General features: G+C 46.0%; 1 pseudogene; it reads right to left on the bottom strand.

Moving 5' to 3' along the window:
- Positions 1-345: 345 nt before the first annotated feature.
- On the bottom strand, positions 346-1083 carry LOC116587220 (annotated as a pseudogene).
- Between the last annotated feature and the right edge of the window lie 8467 nt (positions 1084-9550).

Here is a 9550-nt window from a genome sequence, read left to right as displayed (position 1 = left end):
CCATGCTCACATGTTGCCTCTCTACACCCCCAACAGGGGAAGAATTGGCCTTCAACAGCAGTAGGCAGATCTGATAGGAGAACTTTCTTGTAGTTTCCAGAAGCTGAAGACGGTGCCCGGCAGAACCCTGGAATGGACTCTGGAGTACCCAGGATGTCAGGGAAGGACATGCCCTTGGTTAATGAGAAGTCCTGGCCAAGGATCCCAGGTGCTGGAAGGTCCCAGTTAGGTTGTTTTGCAGGGACAGCCCTTGACTAAGGCTTGCACCATCACCCTGGAGTTGACCCCATGGGGTCCATAGCGACCAACCTGGACCTGAGTGTCCTGGCCACACTGTTGAAAGACTCAAAGCGCCTGGCCCATCTTGATGTTGGAGAACACGTGAGTGACCAGAAAGCAGACATTGTTGTTCCACTGGTGGATGGGATCAGGCCGAGCAGAGAATTTAGCCAGGACCCTCTGGTTGACAAATCTCAGTTGTCACCATCTACCAGTTCTGGCCATACACCCTGCTCCTCCAAGTCTAAGAGCTATTTCTCGCCACATCTGCTGAAGAAAGACACAAAGCAGGGAGCACCGGGCACTGTTGACTTGTTCACCTCCACCACCCAGCCATCCCCACCATGCTACACGATCCGTTTCCAGAGGCTTCCTTGGCTGCAGGCATTACAAGTGAGGTTGCATCGATCCATCTGCGCTTGCTCACAGAAGTGGCCCAGGAGGCAGGGCCCCACCCCAGTGGGGGTGTGGAGGGGCGGGGTACAGGCAGCTATGGTCCAGCAGTGGCAGAGCGCCGTGGTCCTAGGCCAGGATGAGCAGCCACAGGGCCTGGCTGTCCACCAGGGCATGCCAGCTCCCGCATCTCTGGCAAGAGCATCCCAGCAGTGTGCGGGGGGGGCCGGCGGGGGGTTTGGGTATGTGGCTCAGCACTGCCAGGAATAGCTGGGGTGGTGGTTGGCTCAGGTCTAGCACCTCCTTGGGTTTGGGTTCTGGTTGGGGGCCCTGGGCAGGTTCATCCCTGAAGGCCAAGGCACCGATGGTTACCCCCAACTGCCATGTACCCCCTGTACCTCCTGCCAGCATCAGGCTCAGCTAGGACTTAGCTCTTCAATTTCTTTTTGTTGTTGTTGTTAAGATTTAATTAATTAATTTGAGCATGAGAGAATGTGCATGCGGGGGTGGGGGTGGTGGTGGTGGAGCGGAGGGAGGAGGGAGAGGATCTCAGGCAGACTCTAGGCTGAGGGTGGGGTGGCTGATTATGACCTGAGCCAAAACCAAGAGTCAGAAGCTCGGCAACTGAGTGGTCCAGGTGAACCAGCTCTCAAATTATTGAACACACCCATCTCCCGATTTATCATCACCTCCAGTCCTCTAGCCTTGGAGGCCTCTTGTCTTTGCAGTGAATCCAGCTAGCTACCCACGTCTCACCTTTTTGTCCCCCTGCCCCACCACCTTCTTTTGGACTTGGTTCTGTTGTTCATCCCTCTGTTAGATTTCTACAGCCTTCACCTCATCCTTGGATTCCTTTTAGCTTTACAATATCCAAGTTTCTCTGATCCTACCGAGGGACCATGCCTTGACCCCATAGCCTCCCTAGTTTCATCCAGCTTTACTCCTCCTTTCTCACCCAAGCAGCCAATGCACACTGTATCCACTCATTTTCATCTTCCACCCACCCCACTGCTGTCTGAATCGTCCCTCACCATGCCACACAGCTAGGCTCCTGGGCCACCCATGACTTCCTTCCTCAATGTCACATCTCCTTGGGAGCCTTCTTTCCGTTGGATGTCCTATTGCATGTGGCACAGGAGAGCCCTCCCTCTGACTTAGCTCTCCTCTCTTAGCTCTTGAGCCTTCATGCTTACTTGCTCTGCTCCAGTTTCTTTGTTTTTCTCTCCGGTGTGAATTTCTCTTCCTCTGTTTCTAAAACACTGATGGCTCCAGGATGACCTCCTTGATCTTCTTCATTCCACTTTCTCTTTGGGTGTTTGCATTCACAGTGAGGTGTTTGACCACCATCTAAATACCATTTACTACCAGCTGTGTTTCTGCAGTTCAGGCTCTTTCCCAAGATGGTGAGGAGGGTGTTGGCTGGAAATGGCTTCAGGGCCAAGCAGCTAAACGCAGAGAGATAGTGGGTGAGTGTGGTGGGCCAGAGAACCTCTTACTCTAGCTAAAGAGTATGGCTGCGGGGCGCCGGGGTGGCTCAGTGGGTTAAAGCCTCTGCCTTCGACTCAGGTCATGATCCTGGGGTCCTGGGATCAAGCCCCACATCGGGCTTTTCTGCTCAACGGGGAGCCTGCTTCTTCTTCTCTCTTTCTGCCTGCCTCTCTGCCTACTTGTGATCTCTGTCAAATAAATAAATAAAATCTTAAAAACAAAAAAGACTTTATTAAAAAAAAAAAAAAAAAAGAGTATGGCTGCTACCGGCCTCCACCAACTGCTGACAGGCAGCAGTTCAGGACCAGTATTGCCAGATTTTTCCAGATTTTCCAGAGAAACCAGAAATACATAGTCCTATTTGGAATCTCTCAGTGATTATATATTGGTTCAAAAATGTCTGTAGAGACCAAAGCCTGTTTGAGAACCATGGCTGAGTATGGACCACCTGTGCGGGATAACGGTTTGAGTCCTATATTCCGCTCACGGCCCAGCACCTTTATTCTGAAGCCTACAGGCGCTTCCACTTGAATATGCCTCAAACCACTGTTTCCCCCAAACCCTCCTCTGCTCTCCTTGTGGGTGCCTTACCTCAGTTAATGGCACTTCCGGACCCCATTCATCCAAGCTGGAATTACGGAGGGTGTCCTTTCCAAACCCTTCTTCTTTCTTCACCTTCAGTCCATCACCAGATTGTACCAACATAACTTCCTAAATAAATCCTGAATCTGTTCTCATCTCTTCATTCTTCGCCACCATTATCTTAGTTTAGGCTTCTAGCATCTTTTACCCAGACCTGTAGGCTCCCAAGTGTTTTAAGTGATGATTCATCAGAGTTCATTCCCTCTGTGTATAAATTCTTATTCTGAGCCAAACATGTAATCTTGTTCCCTTGATGGTGATTGGTTTTGAAACGGGCTTGTGATCCAATCTGGGGTAGTGGGATGTGAGGCAGTGTTTTCTGGGAATCTTCTGGAAGAGTTTTCCTTGCTAAGAAAGAGACCAAAGAAGGAGCAGCTCCCTTCTGTCTGTGATGTTCACCGTGTCCACACATCACTCTGGGAATGGCTACAGCCATCCCGTAAAGATGAGGAAAGGCAGTCTGCAGGCAGAGCCCGCTGCAGAGAGTGGTAGAGGGCAGAGAGGATGGAAACTGGGTCCGTGGTTACATTTTTGAGCCACTGAATCAACCACATCTGCTGCCTGTCATTTCAGCGCTTGCAGCTATGTTGGATAATAAGTCTCTTGATAAATTCAGCCAGTTAGACTCAGGGCTTTGTGCTTAAGGGAGCCAAAGGCATCCTGATTGGTACCCTTGTCTCCTGCCTTGAGGTCTGTGCTCCATCACTCCACATGACACCTGACTGCCAGGGTGGTCCCTCTTGATGCTAATCTGACCATATTGCCTCCTGTTCATGGCTTCTGTCACCCACAGGATAAAGTCCCAGGACCTTGGGAGAATATACAGAGGCCTCCATGATGGACCCCCTCCCTACCCGTATAGCCAAATGGGCTCTTGCTCCTTAACATAAACCTTATGTTCACTTGGGTCTGATCTGCTTACAGTTCCCTGCGTAAATGATCCTGTTTAACCCTTTCATTCATTTGATAAATATACCCAAGTATCACCTTTGGTGTGTGTATACCAGCTACCACCCCCAAATCCCATGTTCCTTCGGTCTTTATCTGACTCATGCTCACTTTTCTTTTTCCAGGCCAGTCTTAGCTCTTGTAATAGCTTTATAAATGCAGTTGGCTCTTGAACAACACAAGTTTGAGCTTCGCAGGTCCACTTACAAATGTGAATTTTTCCCTTTAGATACAGAGCAGTACTGTAAATGTATTTTCTCTTCCTTAGGATTTTTGTAACAACAACATATTTTTTTTTTAAAGATTTTATTTATCTGAGAGAGAGAGAAAATGAGGAGGGGAGAGGGAGAGAAATCCTCAAGCAGATTCCCCACTGAGCATGGAGCACAACGTGAGTCTTGATGCCAGGACCCTGAAATCATGATCCAGGGCAAAACCAAGAAGTAGACACCTAACTGACTGAGGCGCCCAGGCATCCCTATTTTGTTATATTTTATATATTTATCATATTTTATTTTAATGGAGGCTTCACACCCAGCATGGAGCCCATTTCAGTTGAACACCTGAACTGAGATCGAGTCAGACGCTTGACCAACTGGTCCCACAACATTTTCTTTTCTTAATAACACTTACAGTTGGGGCACCTGGGTGGCTCAGTGGGTTAAGCCTCTGCCTTCGGCTCAGGTCGTGATCCCAGAGTCCTGGGATCAAGCCCCGTGTTGGGCTCTCTGCTCAGCAGGGAGCCTGATTCCCTTCCTCTCTCTCTGCCTGCCTCTCTGCCTACTTGTGATCTCTGTCTGTCAAATAAATAAATAAAATCTTTAAAAAAAAACCCACAGTTTACTTTATTATAGCAATACAGTATGTGATACAAATTAATATGCAAAATACATTTTAATTGACTTTGTTTTTAGTAAGGCTCTGGTCAACAAGAGTTTATTAAGTATTCCAGCAGTCAAAAGTTATACATAGATTTTTGAATGCATGAAGGTGTGTGTCTCTGATCCTTGCATTGTTCGAGGATCAATTGTGTGTGTGTATTTTTTTTGTGGAGCAGGGAGAAGGGTAGAGGGAGAGAGAGAATCTTAAGCTGGCTCATACTCAGCACAGAGCCCTCTGTGGGGCTTGATTTCACAAACTTGAGATCAGGACCTGAGCCAACATCAAGAGTCAGCTGTTAAACTGACTGAGCCACCCAGGTGCCCCTGTATGTATGTATTTTTAATAATTGTCTATCCAGTATTCTATTTTGAAAATTTGAAAAAGTGCAGACAACTAAAAGATAGTACAAGAAATGTTTGTGTATACCTAGATTGACTAACATTTTGCATATTCATTCTCTTCCCTGCATCCCTTTATATATTTATAAATGTATACACACATGCGTGCACGCACACACACACACACACACGCTCATCAGCACATCTTTTTCTGAACCGTTTGAAAGTAACTTTAGGAATTGTGACTCCAGACCCATGAGTCGTTCAGTGAGTATCTGCTAAGTAAGTATAGAACACACTCTTACATAACCACAGTGCCATTATTACATCCAAGAATTTAATATCAATGCAGTAATCTTACTTGGTTTGTAGTTTATATTCATATATCTATAGTTGTCCCAAATGACTGTGGTTTTTTTAATCCATCTGGGATCTTCTGGGCTAAGCGCTTGTCTCTTCAGGAGGACTTCCTGAACTACTTCAGCATCACAGTGTTCAGAGAAGGTCTTGTGCAGGTTGCTGTCATGGGATTAGCCACTCTGTTTCTGTGTGCCTCCCCCTCCTCACCCTGAGTCCCTTGTCCTGCTTCTCTTCTCAGTGCCCAGCCCAGTGTGTGGTGCACAGCAGGTGCTCAGCCTCTGTTGGTTGAATGAGTGATGGAGTCAGTGGCAGAAACAGAGACAAAGCCCATGATCTCATTGCTCTGTTTTCTTCCTTCCATGTGTAACTGCTTTTTGGAGACAGTGACGTTAATAATGTAAGAGCAGAGTCCCATCTGCCAAATGGCGAGAAGAGAGGTAATCTGGATAGAAAATGGTGAACAATGGGGAGCGCCAACAATTAATGGCATCCAAGGCCATGCTCACAGAGAGGCACGTCCCAGAGAACTGAGAGCATCAATGGAGAAAAACAGCAGCCTTCCTTCAGTTGTTGCAAAGCCTCCATGGCATTTGCAAGCTTATCTTATACCCAAACCAGAATCCCTTCTAAGTGAAGTTCTGCAGAATCCACATCTATCCGAATGAGTTTGTCAGCCATCTAGAATGGGTCTGATTGTACTGGGGGAAAGTGTCCCTTAGCTCTGATGGACCATCTCTTCCCGTAGTTCTAATATTTGGAATAATCTCTGAGAAGTTTCCCGAGTAGACAACAGCTGATACCATAATTAATATTTATTTCCAGGAACTCTAAATATGAACCCAAAGAGCATTTCCATTTTGCTGACGACACTTCCTTAACTGAGAAGAATGTGGAGGCTGGGTCAGAATGAGCCAGGTCCCTTAGAAGTCTGCTGGCTCTTTTTAGGGATGTGACTTCTTACCATCTTCCTTGGAGGACTCCTTTTCTTTCCTCACTGGCCACAGTGAGGTTTTTGTTGTTGTTGTTTGCTTTTTTAAGACCCCGGGTTCTCTATAAGAGTTCACTGATAATTTTTTTTTTAAGATTTTATTTATTTGACAGAGAGATACAAGTAGGCAGAGCAGCAGGAAGAGAGAGAGAGAGGGAAGCAGGCTCCCTGCTGAGCAGAGAGCCTTATGTGGGGGGGACTCGATCTCAGGACCCTGAAATCATGACCTGAGCTGAAGGCAGAGGCTTAACCCACTGAGCTACCCAGGCGCCCCACCACTGATAAATTTTTAAGAATTCCTCAAAAGCCTTTAAGGCAAACTGCCATAATCTTGCCAGCTACCTTGGGAACTAATCTGATCTGAAGGCAACACAGTCAAACTTCCATCATTCTGCTGGACATGGCTTTGGGCACCCATGATGGACCAGGCATTATAGATACAAAGATAAATTAGCAACTGCTCCCAAGGAGTTCATCACCTGCTGGGGTAGCAGACACACACAGAGTCTCCAAGTTTATGGAGAAAGTTCCCTCAGAAGAGGGAACACCAAAGCAACCTGGGGAGGAGGAGGCAAGGAAGGACTGGCTGGGGAAAGTGGGGAAAGTGGGCATAGGATAGAGAAGAGCTAGGTCTATTGGCGGAGGCCCAGGGCATGGAATGAAGCAGTTACGGAGATTTCTATCATCATGATATCCATGAGGACAAATTGATCATTGGCGGTACATAGAGGATGAACAGAGAGGGTCATTTTTGATCACGTAAGACACCAGCACCAGAAGTTCAGTGACTGCCTCTGAGCTGACTTGGGGAGACTTTGCCTCCTAGCTTCTGGGTGACCCCTTAATGTCACTCCTACTAAGGGTTAAAGGTGGAAGACCGACCCCCCTCCCCACCACCGCCGCCAGCCCTGAACCTCCACCACCTAAAAAAAAAAAAAGTCACTGAAGGTAATTATACCACCATCTATTTAGCCGCTGAAGAATTTACTATTCAAGGAGATAGGACCCTGCCTCACCAGAGGCGTTGAACAGTCCAACACTATCACATTACCCAGATTGTATAAAGAGTATGAATGATTTCCGCTCACAGACCTCTAATGGAGGTATCTCTTTACAAAGCCCCTACTTGAGGCCAGTTGAATGCCTCAGCAGTGCCTCCGAAACCCCGCAGCCCTAATCCCTTTAGCAACAAAGATCTGTTTCTTTGCTTAGCATGAAGTAGGCCTCAGAGGCCTGTGTGTGTCTTCGCCTGTAGACCAGAAGCCTCCTGTTTACAATTTCCCTATTCCTGTTTTTAATGTTGTTCTGAGAGCAGCCACAAAGGGCTAGTTTTGTCCAGCAGGAACAAGGGAGCTATTAGAGAGAGACAGAGGAAGGAAGGAAGGGCGATCGCAGGGAGGACTCCTCCAGGGATTAGCAGACACAGCTGTTCCCGAAGGGAGAGGAGCTCTAGGCTGTTTGTGATTTCCATCACAGCTACATTTTTAATATTTTGTTTCCTTAATTTTTTTTTTTCTGATCAGTTTCCTATCCACCATCTAAAGCGAGCATCTTGCTGCCATATTGATGGACTTAGGGATGTGTTTTGCTATGTGTACTTGGGATTTAGCTTTTCACTTCGGTGTTCTGCCACTCTGGGGTGGTGGTCTCCAGCGTGCCCTGAGATCACAGACCTCCAGACTTCCAGGCACCTGGGGAAACCAATGGAGGGGACTGCTTTCACTTCTTGTCCCACAGTGGCAAACCGTCTGTTTTTTAGGCCATATCTGATTCATTTGGATCCCATAGACCCCCGCCTGTCTGCACACTGTCTAGACCCATTTTTCAAATGCAACTGATGTCCGTCCTCATATCTAACTGTTGTGTCAGAAGGCATATTACCTGTAGGTGAAGAGTCTGTCATACTCTGTATTGATAAAATGTCTTATTACAGTGACTTTAAGGAAACCGTGCATGGTTTCATCCTGAAAACAAATGTTTGTGTCACTGCGTAGTTATTGCCATGTATGTTTCTATCCAACAACAGTCTGTCCCCCTTTTATACAGTTATGTTTCTCTTTTATTTAAAAATAATTTAATTTAATTTAAGAATTACCCAGTACACACATATCAACTATGAGGCCATGCATGTTTTTCTATTCCATGAGAGCCTGTCTCTCTCTCTCTCTTTTTTAAACTCCTTTTCCCTCTTCTCTTACCTTCCCCCTGTTAAAAATCTTAGCTCCTTGTATATCCTTCCACACCTAGGTCTGTGCTCAAATACTGATATGGAAAAAAAATATTTTTGTTCAGGTTTGGGAGAATTACTGTTTGTAATTATGGTGTGGTTATATATTAGCTGCAGAGGAAATTGCATTTAATATAATATTTTTAACCTAACATGGTCTGTGCAAGTTTACTCTCCCGAGGAAGACTCTGGCTAAAGTTGCAGATGCCTGTGTATATGTCAGTTTCTTTTTTTTTTTTTTTTAAACCATCTTTGTTGTGTTTGACGTTTTCCTGGGGAGCTTTAGTCAAGATACGAATGACATTCTCAAATGTCCAGTCAGCCCACTGCCGACCCTTTGGGCTTTTGTTGCCTTTGGGGTACATTTCCGGACTTGAGCATCTTTAAGATCTGGCTGACATACTACTACTGTTACAGAAATATTCCTCCTGGTAGTCTCAAAAGTTAAGTGTATGCGGTTTCCTTTTGCAGGGGTCTGGGATGTGAGCTAATCTTTAAGTAAAGGAGAGAAGGGACAGTGATTAACATTCTCCCAATTCACTCAGGGACAGCTGTTCCAAACCCTTCCTTCCTGTTCAAAGGAGTAACTAGTTTTCAAGAGGAACTTAAAAAAAATTTTTTTTTTTTTTTTAAGAAAGAAGAATATGGAGTTCTTCCAGGATTGCTCAATTTTTCTTTCTCTAAAGTAAAATAGTTCAAACCATGTGCCACTCCAAATGCACTTTCTGTATTCAACTTCACTGGAAATGTGGACCATAAGATAAGATGCCTAGGCTCTGGTATATTGTTTTTCAGAACTGGCCAGGAAGAAGCCACAATTTCAGCTGCTTTGATTTCCCCCATGCTTTTTAGAGAGGAATGCTAAGGATATTTTAGGGAACGTGAGCTTCCGCAAACCCCTGTCATCTAACAGCTCCTGTTGCATGGGCTTCTTTTGGTAGGATTATAGATTTGAGGTGGTGATTATCGTTTTGGTGGTAACGTGCATGCTGGGGGATCATATTC

The sequence above is a fragment of the Mustela erminea genome, chromosome 3, assembly GCF_009829155.1.
Source record: "Mustela erminea isolate mMusErm1 chromosome 3, mMusErm1.Pri, whole genome shotgun sequence".
Lineage (NCBI taxonomy): Eukaryota > Metazoa > Chordata > Mammalia > Carnivora > Mustelidae > Mustela > Mustela erminea.
Note: the sequence above shows the minus strand (reverse complement) of the source record. Positions and strands in the feature narration are given on the sequence as shown.